Genomic DNA, 13,798 nt, shown 5'->3' on the forward strand with positions numbered 1-13,798 from the left:
TTTGCACAGGACCCGGGCGCAGCTACTGGGGCTGGCGGGGACACACCTGGTCCCGGCCAGCGCGGCGGCGGACATCGTGATTCCAGGCCGTACGGCGGCCCCCAACGAAGCACATGACCCTCGTGTGGTCATAAAGGGAGAGCACATTTTTACTGGGAGGGACTGGGTAGCGGTGTCATGTCAGTAAGAGGCAGAGTGCCATAGTGTCAGTCCCTTTCCCCAAACTCCGATCAGGAAGGAAACACCCCCACCCCCTCCGCTGCCATCCCCAGAAGTCCCTCAGAAGCTCTTTTCTCCCCGAAGAGGACCCTGGGAATGTGGCTCCCGCCTCACTCCTAGAGTGAGGTCCTCGAAGCCCTGCCCTCTCAGGCGGAGCAGAGACGCCGCCGCTTGGCCGGTTCACGCCTATCACACAAAGCCGCCGAGGGTCGGCTGCGCCCCTGGCAAGGCTGTAGGGCTGGGGATACTGAGTATGATAGGCGAGGTCCCTGCTCTCAAGAACTTACATGGGGAAGAAGGGGAGGCGAGATAAACAGGTAAACACACACACACGGTAAGCACGGTAATTTCAGACGATGATTTTTATGAGAACATGAAACGGGGTAGGGGATGTGCCTGTTTTCCCTGGGACCTTCACCGGGGTGGGCAGGGAGCAAGCCTTTCTCTCCCCAGGGCTCGGCGTCAGTCAACCTAGCTGACGCTCTGGCCTTTGGCGAAGCGCTCAAAGGCTGGGATGCTCCGATGTTATTCGAGCCGAACAGGAACCGTTCGAGCGCCAGCCAGGCCCTGGAGGATGAAGTTGCAGCCGATGGGCTCCATAGGCCGATGGGCTCGGCAGACCGGCGGGGTTGCTCTTCCCAGCCCCAGCCCTGGACGCCCGGCTCCGCGTGCGCCAGCGCTGCTCCCTCCCAGCGCGGAGACGCCGCGCCCGGCCGGGCCAGCCGGGGACGGTGGCGCAGAGCACAGAGAGTAATTAGGCAATTAGCGACGTGTTGTTTCAAGGTAATTAACGGGGAAAAGTTTGCCCCAGGCAGGATTTGAGGTCTCTGAGTGGGACAACTGTAAGAACACCAGAGAAGGCACGAACGGTGCCGGTTCCGCGATCGGTCCGTTGGTGGCAGCCAAGAGTGCCAGATACGCTAACTATTGATAGATGCGCGGGTGGCTCACGCCTGTAATCCCAGCACTTTGGGAGGCGGAAGCGGGTGGATCACTTGAGGTCAGGAGTTCGAGACCAGCCTTACCAACATGGTAAAACCCCATCTCCACTAAAAATACAAAGTTAGCTGGGCGTGATGGCCTATGCCTGTAATCCCAGCTACTCCAGAGGCTGAGGCAGGAGAATCGCTTGAAAGCGGAAGGCGGAGGTTGCAGTGAGCTGAGATCGCGCTATTACACTCCAGCATGGGCAACAAGAGCAAAACTCCGTCTAAAAGACGGGGGAGAGAAGGAGGAGAGAGAGATACAGAGAGACATAGACACGTGGCGCAGGGAGGGAGGAGGGACAGAAATGGAGGGTCTGAAGAGAGGGAGGGTGAGAGCGAGAGAGAGAATTAAATCTTTAGAAGAGTTTGCAGAGTCCAGTTGAATGGCCTCCACTTAACAACCCCATGTCCTCTGTTATACAGTAGCTCTTGCCCACAGCTTTCAGCCTAGCCCCAAGAGTCCTTTTGGGTGAAGCTGGGGCAGCTGTAGCCAATGCATACAGAAAAGAAAAAAGAGGCACAGTAAGGGCTGAATTTGGTCAGTGACCGCTGGCCGAGCCCAGGCAACTCTGGCCCTACCAGTCTGAGCAGCATTGCCCCTCCTGCCTTTTCTGCAGCTGTGGGCAGAAATCCTCCAAGAGATCCCTTTCTATGGGACCCACCAGATGTTCAGAGTGAGAGCCGCCCCCAAGGACAGAGTTGTGGTTTCCAGTCCAGCTGAAGAAGTTCTGTAGTTGAATACCATGGGACTGGGATAGAAAGGACCCAGTGTTGACATATAGTCCACAGAGGGGGCCTTTAATGCGGAGAAACACCACAAAATGGTTCCCCAAGTTGAAGGGCCTTGCTTTGCTCCATCTCCAGTCTCCAGCACGGTAGTCAGATGTAAGAAACTCTAAGTAAACGTTTGTGGATCTGTGGCTGAAATAGTGTTTTTGTTTTGTTTTGTTTTTGTTTTCGTTTTTGTTTTTTGAGACAGTCTCACTGCCAGGCTGGAGTGCAGTGGTGTGATCTTGGCTCAGGGCAACCTCCGCCTCCCAGGTTCAAGCGACTTTCATGCCTCAGCCTCCTGAGTAGTTGGGATTACAGGCGGGTGCCACCATGCCTGGCTAATTTTCGTATTTTTAGTAGAGACAGGGTTTCACCATGTTGGCCAGGCTGGTCTCAAACTCCTGACCTCACGTGATACGCCCGCCTCAGCCTCCCAAAGTGCTGGGATTACAGGCATGAGCCACCATGCCTGGCCTAGTGAAATAGTCTTTAGGGTCCAGTGTAAGCCCCAGTTTTCTCCATCTCTGAGGCTTCATGGGCTGGAATCCACTTGGAAGTTGGGAGGCTGACTAGGGTTGAAAATCCAAAAGAAGTAGGCTGATCTCTTGGCAAGAACCTAAGATTGGGTGGTTAGGTCTTCTGTGCTGCTGACAACAGAGTATGACCTTGCACAAATGCTTTCCTTTTACTGGGCCTCAATTTCCCCTGCTTATGGGTTTAAACCTTTGTGAGTCTGTAACACTTTATACTCCTTACAAAACTCTCTTCTGGGTTGGACACAGTGACTCATGCCTGTAATCCCAGGACTTTGGGAGGCCAAGGTGGGCGGATCACGAGGTCAGGAGTTTGAGACCAGCCTGGCTAATACGATGAAACCCCATCTCTTACTATAAATACAGAAATTAGCCTGGCGTGGTGGCGGGCGCCTGTAATCCCAGCTACTCAGGAGGCTGAGGCAGGAGAATCGCCTGAACCTGGCTAAGGCAGAGGTTTCAGTGAGCCAAGATCACGCCACTGCACTCCAGCCTGGGTGACAAAGCGAGACTCCATCTCAAAAAAGCAACTCTCTTCTGAAAACTAACTGTGAAGTAGTCAGGAGCAGGGGAATATTTACCCCATCTTGCAGATGAAGAATGTATTGTTAGCAAAGCCAGCTCACATTCCATCCATTTTCAGGTAGAGAGAGATAGCAAGAAAACAAATTGATAGTCATAATACCAGTGCAGAACTCAAAAGAGAAGTTTTAGACAAGTCTGAGGTGGTATCACTGTGTGGTTCCCACAAGACTTTGGAGGACAATTACTGTCTAACTCTGAAGTCCTTTCGTGGTGCTGGGCCATTGCAACTTACCTATTCCCTTGCTTCTGAGAAGGCCAATGTTACCCCAGGAGTGTGTGTGTTGGGGGGGGGGGGGTCTCTCTCTCGCCTTGTTCCTGAAGAGGTAACTCTCATCTGGGCAGAGCAGGCAGGTGGAAAAAGTAGGAAAAATAGCTGCCTTCTGCTTTTTATTTTTAAAAAAGGATTTAAGTGATAGAGAATAAAGCCTGTTGCCATGGTTATATAAACATGGATAAATATTTCTGGGCTGAGGATGGGGGCTGGGGGACATGATTCATTTTTGCTGAAGAGGAATCAGATGGCTCAGCCTCCTCCCTTCCACCCACCCACTCGCCTCCGAAACTCAGCCTGGAGGAAGGATGAGGTTATCTCATTCGAAATAAATAATAAAGAAATCAAAGCTCTTTAGACTGGTTGTGAACATACTTTCTTAAAGCTGTTCAGAGCTGGGATGGAACCCTCAGAAGGTACGTGGCCATTTGCCCTCCACTGGTCGGCACTTTACCTGACAGAGAGGGTGCAGCTCCTGGAAACTGTGTCCAGTGCTGTCAACTCTTGGGACTTGGCTGCCTAACCTAGCCAGGGAGGGTGGCCCCCTTTGTCCCACTGCCAGAGCCTGAAGCTCCTGACACCTATCAATGAGCTCAAATGAAGAGGCAGAACCAGTTGTGTCCCAAGGGAGCTCAGATCCTACATTAAATAATGGAAACACCGCCATTCTCCTGGCTCCAGATCTATAGGATCTATGGCCCCCACCTGGAGGTCCCTATCCACCAGGTCCTAGCCAGCTCTGGAAGACATACCCGAGTGAGGCAGTGTCCAGCTTCTCATCTCTACTGGCAACAGGAGAGCTGGAGAGCACATCCTGGTGCAAGGAGAGAGATACCTGGTCACATAGCAGTCTGGAAACCTCATCATAACATCACCCTCCCAAGGGCAGGGGCCCTATCGCCAGTGCCCTCATTCCTTGCCCCTGACTGTGGCTGCCAACAACTATTATCCCAATCCCATCACCCACCACATGCTGCCTGATCATCAACAGGAAAGGCTGACCCTAGAGATAAATACATGCTGTTGGAATGTGTTCAGATATCACTGCGGAACTGTTTCTCTCTAGGGAGAGGACCCTGCCTGACTGGCTGGCCCAGAGGTGCTGAGCAGAGACTGTGTACATGTCTGAGTGGGAACACATTGGGATGGTAGGGGAGGAACTGGACTGAGGCCCAGCTATTCTTGAAAGAATCCAACTCCCAGCTTTCATGACATCTTCCCTTGTCTACCTTAGACAGAGGACTGGGCTCCTCTGACCCTTATAAGTCCAATACCAGGAGGGACAGCTGAGAGGATGAAGTGGCCTGTGTGTTGGGGAACCCTCTCAGTTCCAAAGGAAATAATCACTTTGGGTTTTAATTTAAAAAAACAAAAACCAAAACCTTTGGACTGGGCGGAGGAATCAAAGACTGTAGTCATAAAAAGCTCCATGAACTTTGGGTGTCTTCAAACAAAGGTTGTCATTCTCTTACAGATGGAGCGACTCAACCCAAAAAGGTTCGTCTGTATGGTGATGGAATGTGGTCTCCCAGTTTTCAGCATAGCACTAATTCAGCTATTCTACTCTTCAGAAAGCAGGAGGGAGGTGCCCTAAAGTGGATTATTGAAATGATGAAAGCCACTGAGGAAGTGAGTTCTGATGTTCCACATCCACGGAATTGCCATCATTTTTTTCTTTTTCTTTTCTTTCTTTCTTTCTTTTTTTTTTTTTTTTTTTTTTTGAGACGGAGTCTCGCTCTGTCACCCAGGCTGGAGTGCAGTGGCCGGATCTCAGCTCACTGCAAGCTCCGCCTCCCGGGTTCACGCCATTCTCCTGCCTCAGCCTCCCGAGTAGCTGGGACTATAGGCGCCCGCCACCTCGCCCGGCTAGTTTTTTGTATTTTTTAGTAGAGACGGGGTTTCACCGTGTTAGCCAGGATGGTCTCGATCTCCTGACCTCGTGATCCGCCCGTCTTGGCCTCCCAAAGTGCTGGGATTACAGGCGTGAGCCACCGCGCCCGGCTATTCTTTCTTTCTTTCTTTCTTTTTTTTTTTTTTTTTTTTTTTTTGAGACAGAGTCCCGCTCTATCGCCCAGGCTGGAGTAAGTAGCGCAATCTCGGCTCACTGCAACCTCCGCCTCCTGGGTTCAAGCAATTCTCCTGCCTCAGCCTCCTGAGTAACTGGGACTACAGGTGTGTGGACTACAGGTGTGTGCCACCACGCCCGGCTAATTTTTGTATTTTTAGTAGAGACAGGGTTTTACCATATTGGCCAGGCTGGTCTCAAACTCTTGACCTCGTGATCCGCCCACCACGTACTTTTGCCCATAGTGCTAACTCAGACCACCACTCTCACAACCTTTACTTCGTTATAAAGTCACTGGGCTTCAAGATCAGGCTATCAATTATAGAGTTCCTGAAACTTCTTAGAGAGCGACTGAAGGAAGGTGATGGAAGAAGAAATAGCAGTATGGTATTTTGAGTAAAATTCATGTATGAATAGCTCCCAGGCTATCTCATCTGAACAGTTTTCAAGTGCAAAATTAGATTTGTCCAAATAATGAACAAGTAGTCTGTGGGCTGATACTCACTTCTATATGGAATAATTTGGAGCTATGGGCTTGGTGCTTATGATGCCTAAGCAAAGATCTCATTGCTACTTGGGAAGCAAGTATTTCCATTTTGCAAATATTTACTGGAAAGGCAAGCATATATATATATTATATATATATAAAATATATATATTATATATAAAATATATATTATATATATAATATATATTATATATAAAATATATATATTATATATATAAAATATATATATTATATATATAAAATATATATATATATTTTTTGAAACGGTCTCACTCTGTCGACCAGGTGGAGTGCAGTGGTGTGATCACGGCTCACTGCACACTTGACCTCCCCTGGCTTAGGTGATCCTCCCACCTAAGCCGCCAAAGTAGCTGGGACTACAGGCACATGCCACCATGCCAGCAATTTTCTTTCTTTCTTTCTTTCTCTTTCTTTCTTTCTTTCTTTCTCTCTTTCTCTCTTTCTCTCTCTCTTTCTCTCTTTCTCTCTCTCTCTCTCTCTCTCTCTCTCTCTCTCTCTCTCTCTCTCTCTCTTTCTCTCTCTCTTTCTCTCTTTCTCTCTTTCTTTCTTTCTTTCTTTCTTTCTTTCTTTTTCTTTCTTTCTTTCTTTCTTTCTTTCTTTCTTTTTTTTCTTTCTTTCTTTCTTTTTTGTAGAGACAAGGTTTTGCTATGTTGCCCAGGTTGGTCTTGAACTCCTGAGCTCAAGCAATCTGCTCACCTCAGCCTCCCGAAGTGTTGGGATTACAGGCGTGAGTCACCATACTGGGCCAGGAAAAGCAACTATTTTTGAACTACGAAGAACACGTGAAGAATGCCAGGGCACAGCTAAGGGAAATATGGTATTTGTGCAAACTAATACTGGTGGATGCAAACTGTAGCAGGAAGGAAAATGGCTCATTCCCAGGACTCTCCTGGGACATTCTGCAACATCTGACACTCCAGAGGCCCAGTGCTGGCTGCTCTGTAACCTTACCGTGGCCTGGAACTCAGAGCAAAGGCTCATTTTATCACATACCACTTGGCCATCTCCACTAGCTAGCTGTAAGCAAGGACCAGTGGTTGGCAGTTTGCCAGGGAGAGACATGTTAGCAAGAGGGAAAGAAAAGCCACCTGCTTCTCCTCCTGAGACCATGGGGTGAGGGGGAAAAGAGGTCACATCTCAAGTTTGGCTGTCTGCATATTGGCTTCTACCAGGCTGGCTCTTAAGTCTCTTCTGCTGTTTTTCAGGAACCAGATAATTCGCATAGCTCTGATTAGACATCAACTTGGGGCATGCTAAACATTTCAGCCTGGACACCCTGAGAGGAGCCAGTGCCATTGGCGACAGCTGCTTCTGTGAGGGTTTTTGCTTGGCCAGAAAGGCAGGACCCTCTCCTTGGCATTTTGAGGAGCGGTGCTGGGTGGGCAGTGACTGCACTAGCAACAGTCTATACCAAGAGAAGGCCTCAAATTCCCAGAGAAGAAAGGCAGCGAGGCCAAGAAACATTGCCGCCGCTTAACAAGTGAAGACTCATAGTGGAGAATAGGAGCTGAACACGCGAAGGAGTTTGGGCTTTACTGCCTTCTCTCCTAGCATTGGACAGATCTTCTCTGCTGTGATTATTCTCCATGAATCATCATCCATAGAAAGTGACTGAGGCAATAGAAAGTGAATAATGAATCCCTCAAATAGGCTTTTGTGTTTCTGCCTGGAGGGTTTTGGAAATAACTTGCATCTTAATCTTTTCGACTTAGAATCATAGAACTTGGGAGCTGAAAAGGACCTTCATTAGGACGTGTGGCCTCATAGAAAGACTGGAAGAAAAGATTTGTGGGTATGAGCCTCTGGTTCATCACTAAAAATGGGCATAGCCTAACATATATTGGAGGCTTTCCTTGTGTCAGCTACTCATTTATTCTTCCCAAACCTTGGGAGGCAGGTGCTGCTATTCCTCCATTCTGCAGAGGAGGAAGGGAGATGAGGAGACAGTAGATCACCAGAGGGCACCATGAGGGGTGTGCTGGAACCATCATGTGGAACTGGCCCTGGTTCCAGAATCCACATCCTCTCGGTCATTCTACTCCCTCATCAAGTGGCTTTGGACAAGTAATTTAACTTCTTTGGGTCTCAGTTTTCTCCTCTGTGATCTCTAAAGTTTTAAAATTGCTAACAGTCTGCATCTGCCACCCAAGCATGTGTTTTTACAAGTCAGAAAAGTGTAGCACAGAAATGTTAAGTGACTTGCCCTAGGTCACTCAGGTTGCTAAGGGCAGAATCAGCACAGAAACCCAGGCCCAGTGACCACTGCCCCCAGGCAAGACGTCCTTCCCTTCCACTCCACTTTGGCAGGTGTTCTAGGGGAATCCAACTCCTTGCCTTAGAGGAAACCTGTTCGATGATATCAGATAGACTGGAGATGTTACATTTTGGTGTGGCCAATCATAACACCAGGATGAGCTTAGGAGGCTGGTTATATTTGTTTATCTAAGTACCTCCAACCTGTCTGTCTGTCTGCTGTTTGTCTGTCTTTCTCAGGTCATGCATAGTGATCAAACCCCGCCTGGTAACCGTAGGGAAAGAGCATGACTGGTGTGTTACATCTATGCATGCCCCCAATGGTATCTCCAGTTGTTTGTCCTCTTCACGCAAATGTTGCCACCTTGTGCCAGCTCTCTCACCCAGCTTCCTTCATGACGACAGTGGTTGCAATTCTGCTCCTCTCTCCTCCTTCCCCTGTCCTTGGCTCCCTACGTCCAGAATCTGATCATTTACTGGTGTGCACCTGGGATGTGATGTGTGCCTTGGGAGGAGACAGGGCCCAACAGGATCTCAGCTGTGCTCTCAGTGCACACCACATTCCAAGCATCCCCATCCCAGTCTCCTCCCTATTGAAAAAGAGATGGGAAAGGGGTGGATGTGTCAATAAACACACCATTGAAGGTATCTGAAATAGAACAAGGAAATCCTGGGTGAGGCATTATTCACAATGTGTATCCATATATGTGTGAGTGTGTGTGAGAGTGTGTGTGTGTGTGTATTTCAGACAGTCTGAAATGAGCTCTCACCCACTGGTGAGTGGAAAATTAGCTTTGGCAAGTGAAGAACTGGGTGACAGGTGAGGAAGCCAGCAGGGTATCAGTGTTATCCTTCTCCTATTGCTGTTTCTGTGTTGCTAACAACATCTCTCCCACCTCTCCCTGTTCCATGAAATGTAATTAGGTAGAGTAGAAATGACTTGGAAGGGCTTGGGCATGTGGGAAAGTGATATGAAGATGTTACAACGGCCTTGTGACCTTGTAAGCGAGCCATGTGCTTGCAGGTGGGCTGCGCTAGGCCAGTTGGGAATTAGCCCATGAAGCAAGCTGTGTGGTTTACATTTCTAGTGGGTGGAAGAAAAGATGGCACTCCAGGGACTAAGTCCTAGGAAATGCTGCCATCTGGCATAATGTTGGAGGCAGTGTGTGCCAGGACCAGGAGGCAGGAAATCTGGGTTCTTGGGCTGACTCTAGATTGGCCCTATAATCTCTGATGCCTCAGTTTCTCTAATTGTAAAGTGGGACAGATAGTCCCACTGCTACCTTCTTGTGAAGGTAAAGTATGCAAAGGCCCTTTGAAATGTCGAGAGCACAGTTCTAAATGTGAGGTTTGCCTGCCAAAGGAATTTGCCAAGCCTACTGGGAGGCAGCAGTTTGCTTCTGTGTCAGTTTCCACGGTCTGTGCTCAGACAGGTACTTAAGCATCTCACATCCATGAATCTTAGCTCCTATCTATAGTCAGCAAATAAGAAAAAGGGCAGGCTGATGCTCTGCTTCTGTCTGATCTTCTTACCAATCCTACCCTCGCCTCCCCTCCCCCTGACCTGATGCGATCATCTTGCTGCTCTCCCTCATCTGCTCTGGGCCTGTCAGTTTAATTTAACAAGGTTGTGGGAGAGGTTTGATTTAATCAAACCAGTTGCTGTATCCATCCTGCTCAGAGGTCCCTCAGTGTCACCACTGAGATTCAGATTAGACAGTGACAATTACTTCTTCTTTCCTAGCTATAGCCTCCCCCCTCCCTTTCACTCCCTGGAGGGAACAAGGAGGCAGACCAATCTCCTGGGACCTAAGAATAGATGCGGGAGGATCAAAGGAGGGAAACAGGCTCTGGCCTGAGAAAGCCCCTCTCCATGCCTTACATGGCCTTGTTTAAGGCTGAGCAACAGCCCAAAGGGTGGGGGGAATAGAAAATGTGAGCAAAGCTGCCTTGCAAAGGCTCAAGGCTGCCTGAGGACAGAGCTGTGCCATTACTGATGGCCCCACAGAGATAAAACCAGTCTCCCTTATTGTCAGGAAAGTGGGGTGGAGGATGGGTAGAGAAGTAAGATAGCTGCATGCTCTATGTACTCCAGACCATGAGCATTTATTTCCAGGTTCTCAGCCTGGATTCTGGGGTCTCCGGAGCTGGGAGACAACCACAACAACAGGAAGGTGAGGCCCCGTCCATCTGAGCTTCTGTGGCTCTGTTCTTGGTGTGGAAGCTGCAGTGACAAGAGGAGATGCCACCTGAGCCAGGGGCTCAGGGGCGGCTGCGTGGGTGTGAGGTAACTATGCTGTGGGTGTTGGCGTGTGTGTGTGTGTGTGTGTGTGTGTGTGTGTGTGTGTGTGTCAGCCAAGGCAGGGGAGTTTCTGGTGCAGAGAGTTCAGAATTCCAGAACAAATCTCTTTTGTTGTCATTTAACCCTTTCATTTCCCTCTCTTTTCAGGAAGTGGGTGCTCAGCACCTCTTGTTCTCCTAAGCAGCTCAGAGGAGAGACACAGGCCTCTCCAAGGGGAGCCCTTACTTAGGGTGATAGAAATTCTTTTTCTTTTTGCTCCTTTATGCCACATTCTTCCATTGGTCGGCAGACAACTGACAGGTGTACCCCTCCCTGGGCCCCTTTCAGAGTCCCCCTCCCTGCCATTTGTCTCTCACCCAGATATCCAGCAGACACTACTATCCACAGGAGCTGAATATGATTAGCAGAAACCCTTCCTGACAGCTCCAAAGAGGATCCCTCAAATGCATATTCTATTGAGTGCATCTCATTGCTGCTGACAGCTGCTTTATCAATTAAATTCCACATTCCCAGTCTTCAGAGATGCCATGAACCTCCCTACCTAATAAATCATAGGCCCCTAGTTATTGTTAAATGTCCCATCAGTCTCTAATAAACTCCCTGCCAAAAGGGGCAGGTTATTTATTATGCTGCCTGGACAAGAATAAATTGGGCCCCTTTCTCAAAAGGAGAAGAGCAAACATGCCACCTTCCTCCCTAAAGACTGAGGCAGTGGTGTTAAATGGGACAATTAATCAACGTGGGCCTTGCGCGGAGAGGAATCTGGTCAGAAGCCTGAGGGAGGATCACCTGAGGTTCTCTTCCAAAAGCCAGTCAGGCAAATCCCGATGGCTGGGGGTGGCTGTGCAGTGGGCATGGGCTCAGGCTTTTGCTACTTCTCCCTCTTTCCTAATTTCTGAGGCTAGTCACCCCATAAGCCATGGGACACATGTAAAAAACGGATATTTTCCATGTTGGGAGGTAGCCAGCTAGGATTGGGCAGGGTCATGAAATAATACATTCTATCCAGAAGGGCAGAAGTTGTTTCTTGATAAACTTGATACAACGTAAGTTTATAGATGGTGCCAGTTCACTACACAGATGGCTCAAGAATATAACAATGAAAGTATCCGTGGCCAGGCAAAGTAACTAGGAAGCAAAATCTCAGTTGTGCTTTGCTGGGTAAGCAGCATGTACATAGGGATGGCACTGGCACTTGGAAAGCAGTGTACCAACACCTAAAGTCCTAGGAACTGCTAGGTCTAAGAAACAGTGTGTGTTGTGGGCCTTTCCATTACTTGTCTCATATTAGATCCCAAACCTAGGTGATGCTCCAAGGTCTGCAAGTTGGGATCCAAACTGCTCGGCTTTGCCATTATCCAAGCCCCAAGTTACATTTACAATTGCATTTCTCTTTACTGCTAAATAACACTACCCACCTTTGGAAGAGCATAACACACTCATTTTATATTCCTTATGGTAGCAAATGAGGTGCTTCTTAATATAGGGCCAGTATATCTCTGCATCCTTATGTCCAGGTCATTTCTGCCATACCTGCCTCCACTCACAGTAAAAGACTTAACTTCCCTAAATGACTATAGCTTTCATGCTTCCACGCCTCTACACAAACTGTTCTCTGTGCCTAGAATATCTTTCTGAGACTTGTCTGCCTGGTGAGCTCTCTTTCCACTCCCACTGCCTGAAGAACGCCTTATTCATCCTTCAGGATAAACTCAGGGTATCAGCCCCCACTGCCTCACAGGACTTGAGCTTTGTCTCCTGGTGCTGCTGCCTTGGCAGAAGTGCTAGACTCCAGGAATTAGGTAAACAATGATCTTGTATGTGCAGTTGTTCTCTCATACTTCCATATATACTTTAAGCAACTTTGATTTGGGGTGTGGAGGAGAAGGACATAGAGAAGAAAGCTATTGCTCTTTGAATACCAAAAGCTGTTTTCCTCAATTTCTCAGAAGTTCTCACTCTCTCCCACATGACAGCCACACTTTGAACAACTAAGGCCCTGAAAAAATGTCAGTACTGCATATGATTTTACACCAGCTTGTGTTACTTGCATATTTCATGCTTGGTCATTTCCCTAGCTGGGCTGTCAACTCTTTTAGGACAGAGGGTAAAAAGGGCCTAGACTTTGCCGTCAAATAGATCTGAGTTCCAATCCCAATTATGAGCTCTGTGACTTTGAGCAGATTAGTAATCTTCTGAGGATTTACTTGAGGGCAGCATCTTCTTCGGCATCTGACACATAGAAGGCTTTTAGGATAAAGTCCAGACACTAGCCTGGCCTACACTTCATTCTCCTGCCTCATCAAAGCTTACTGTCCCATTTGCATTCTAAGCTCTTTTAGAATGTGCTATGGTGGTCCTCACCTCCAGACCTCCATTTTCCCCTCCTCTGTCACAAGGCCAACTTTGATTCATTTTTCAGATCTTACCGTAGCTCTCACTAATGTTAGGAAGATGTGGCAGAGGTTGTTAGTTGCCTCCAATGTCCTTTCCCCCTTCCTCTATAGTAATGGACCTCCTCTCAAATCAGTGTATAGCTGGGCATGTGATTGTCCGGAAAAATGACATTTCCCAGATTTTTTGTTTTTTTTTTTGCAAGAAGGTATAACTTTATGGCTAAGTTCTTTCCAAGAAATGCCAGATAATGTGGCAGCTTTTGAGAACATTTCTTAAAAGGACTGCTGGCATGATGACCATTACCATTTCTACTTTCTATTTCGAGTCTTCTTCCTTCCTGCTGGCTGCAATGCAAACATGACGACTGGAACTACAGCAACTGTTTGGGGACCAAGACAGAAGTCTGGGTGCTTGGGATCTTTGTGGACCAGGACTATCAGTCCTGCTTCCAGAATTCTCTACAAGGGCAAAATGAACTTCTATCCTGGGGAGGTAACCTCCTATTTTGAGGTCTTACTTTCAATCAAACCTAATTTTGACTGCTAAGTCTTTCTTGGCTCCCCACATCTGGTTACCTCCTTGACTTAAGTAGCACCCTGCACTTTATACAGCAAATGAGGCCACCTGTTTGTGTGCATCTGTCTCCCTGAGTGCAGAGGCTCTGTTTACTTTGTTCTATTTTTGTATCTCTAGCACTTGGCTGATTTATAGGTGTTCAGAACATTTTTGTTGAATGATTAGAGATGTTTTGTAGATTGAATGCAAATAATAATATTTCCTACCTTGTGTTGCTCTGAGGGTCAAATGAGAAAAAGTGGCTTTAAAACCTTAAGTTTCCTTCCCTTCTTTCCGCATTCCCCCACCGATCCTCACACCCAGGGTGGGCC

The sequence above is a fragment of the Macaca thibetana genome, chromosome 1, assembly GCF_024542745.1.
Source record: "Macaca thibetana thibetana isolate TM-01 chromosome 1, ASM2454274v1, whole genome shotgun sequence".
Taxonomy (NCBI): Eukaryota; Metazoa; Chordata; class Mammalia; order Primates; family Cercopithecidae; genus Macaca; species Macaca thibetana.